At 36.3% G+C, this 2,567-nt stretch overlaps 1 non-coding gene across 1 annotated transcript; it reads left to right on the top strand.

The window, feature by feature from the left end:
• The first annotated feature begins 882 nt into the window (after positions 1-882).
• On the top strand, positions 883-986 carry LOC114675263 (small nucleolar RNA U13). The gene has a single exon (XR_003726345.1). It is a non-coding gene; the product is annotated as a small nucleolar RNA U13 (small nucleolar RNA).
• Positions 987-2,567: the final 1,581 nt, after the last annotated feature.

Here is a 2,567-nt window from a genome sequence, read left to right as displayed (position 1 = left end):
TGATTGCCATTCTAACTGGTGTGAGATAGTATCTCATTGTGGTTTTGATTTGCATTTCTCTGATAGTAAGTGATGATGAGCATTTTTTCATGTATCTGTTGGCTGTATGAATGTCTTTTGAGAAGTGTCTGTTCATATCCTTTGCCCACTTTGATGGGGTTGTTTGTTTTTTCTTGTAAATTTGAGCTCTTTGTAGGTTCTGGATATTAGCCCTTCGTCAGATGAGTAGATTGCAAAAATTTTCTCCCATTCTGTAGGTTGCCTGTTCACTCTGATGGTAGTTTCTTTTGCTGTGCAGAAGCTCTTTAGTTTAATTAGATCCCGTTTGTCAATTTTGGCTTTTGTTGCCATTGCTTTTGGTGTTTTAGACATGAAGTCCTTGCCCATGCCTATGTCCTGAATGGTATTACCTAGGTTTTCTTCTAGGGTTTTTATGGTCTTAGGTCTAACATTTAACTCTCTAATATATCTTGAATTAATTTTCGTATAAGGAGTAAGGAAAGGATCCAGTTTCAGCTTTCTACTTATGGCTAGCCAATTTTCCCAGCACCATTTATTAAATAGGGAATCCTTTCCCCATTTCTTGTTTTTGTCAGGTTTGTCAATGATCAGATGGCTGTAGATGTGTGGTATTATTTCTGAGGGCTCTGTTCTGTTCCATTGGTCTATATCTCTGTTTTGGTACCAGTACCATGCTATTTTGGTTACTGTAGCCTTATAGTATAGTTTGAAGTCAGGTAGCGTGATGTCTCCAGCTTTCTTCTTTTGGCTTAGGATTGTCTTGGCAATGCGGGCTGCATTGAGTCTTAGCTTTTAACAAAAATGTTTCAAAAGTAAAATAACAATAAAAGGGCTATAGAATAAGGATATAAAGAAAGGATAATACTTTCGTAGTTCATAAGCATGATGATTGGGTATTCACACACATGCATGAGATATGCCACCCTCCCACCTTGTTAGGATGTTGGCGCATAACCCGTCTTACATGGAAAAAAAAGAAGAAAACAATTTTACAGTTGTACAATGTGTTTGTGTTTGAAGCTAAGTGTCATTATAAAAGTCAAAGTGTTTCAAAAATTAAAATTTATAAAGTAAAAATGTCACAGTAAGCTAAGGGTATTAGTACAGAAGAATTTATGTAATAAATTTAGAGTACCCTAAGTGTATAGTGTGTATTAAGCCTATGATAGTGTACAGTAATGTCCTAAGCTTTCACATTCACTTACCCCTCACTCACTGACTCATTCAAAGCAACTTCCAGCCCTTCAAGTTTGAGTCACGGTAAGCCTCCTATACAGCTGAGCCATATTTTTTGTGTCTTTCACAACATATTTGTACTGTACATTTTCTAGTTTTCAATATATTAAGATACACAAATACTTACCATTGTGTTACAATTGTCTACAGTATTCAGTACAGTACCATGCAGTATAGGTTTGTACCTGGAAGCAATAGTCTATCCCTTATAGCCTAGGTCTACAACGGGCTATACCATCTAGGTTTGTGTAAGTACAGTCTACGATATTTGCACAATGATGAAATTGCCTAAGAATGCATTTCTCTGAATGTATCCCCACGGTTCAACAACACATGACTGTATGTACTTGTCTCAAGAACTGGGTCCAGTTATCTGCACAGAGGCTTCTCTGCTAATACACAGGAGATAAATTTGTAGATATGATCACAAAATGGCTTGTGAATATAGGATGAATTTGCTATAGTGATAATATTCTCTAGTTTGTTTCTATCTTCCATGTAGTTACTCCGTAGCTACTGTCAATTCCACCTCTGAAATGTATCTTAGATGCTTTTTCACATTTCTTTTCTGATTTCACTAACCTAGGTCATCATATTTTCCCTGGAACTCTAGCAAGGCCGTTCTAACTGCCTTCTCCATTTTTACACTTTTTCCTATGTTCAGTCTCATTCTTTTCAAATTCACCTTCCACACTATGGCCTAAAGAATCTCTCCAGCAATCAAGTCTGATCATATGCCACACAAGACTTTTTGTGTAAAACCATCAATGATTTTTCACAACATTCTAGGAAAAAACACAAACACATGCACATCCACACACACACACATACACTTAAGCAAGATAAGCAATCAAGTTCTTTATTTTGTTTTATTTATGATACTTTAAGTTCTAGGGTATAATAAACCTCAATCTATACTTTCATCTTCTTCTCCTAAAAACAGTCCCCAAATAACCTAAGCTACCACAGTGCTTGCCTTGACACTTGCTACATCTAAAACATACGAAGTCCTCCTTTTATCAGCTTATGCTGTTCCTGCCTCCTGAAATGTCTTTCCACACTTTGCCTATGAATGTACTTTTCCATTGAGACCAAAGTCAAATGCAACCTTGTCTTTGAAACTTCCCTGACCCTTCTACATAAACTGATTCATTCTCTCTCTCTAATTCCACAATACATGTTTAATGATACTATTTCGCACGTTTCTATTTTTTATCTTGTATTTTTGGGGTTTGTCTCCTTCCATCCATATATTCTTAGCACCTTAAGGGCATGACAGCATCTTCCTCATTTCATATTTATCTCAATTT

This window comes from Macaca mulatta, chromosome X (assembly GCF_049350105.2).
Source record: "Macaca mulatta isolate MMU2019108-1 chromosome X, T2T-MMU8v2.0, whole genome shotgun sequence".
NCBI lineage: Eukaryota > Metazoa > Chordata > Mammalia > Primates > Cercopithecidae > Macaca > Macaca mulatta.
The sequence above is the reverse complement of the archived record's forward strand: the minus strand, read 5'-3'. Positions and strand labels throughout refer to the sequence as shown.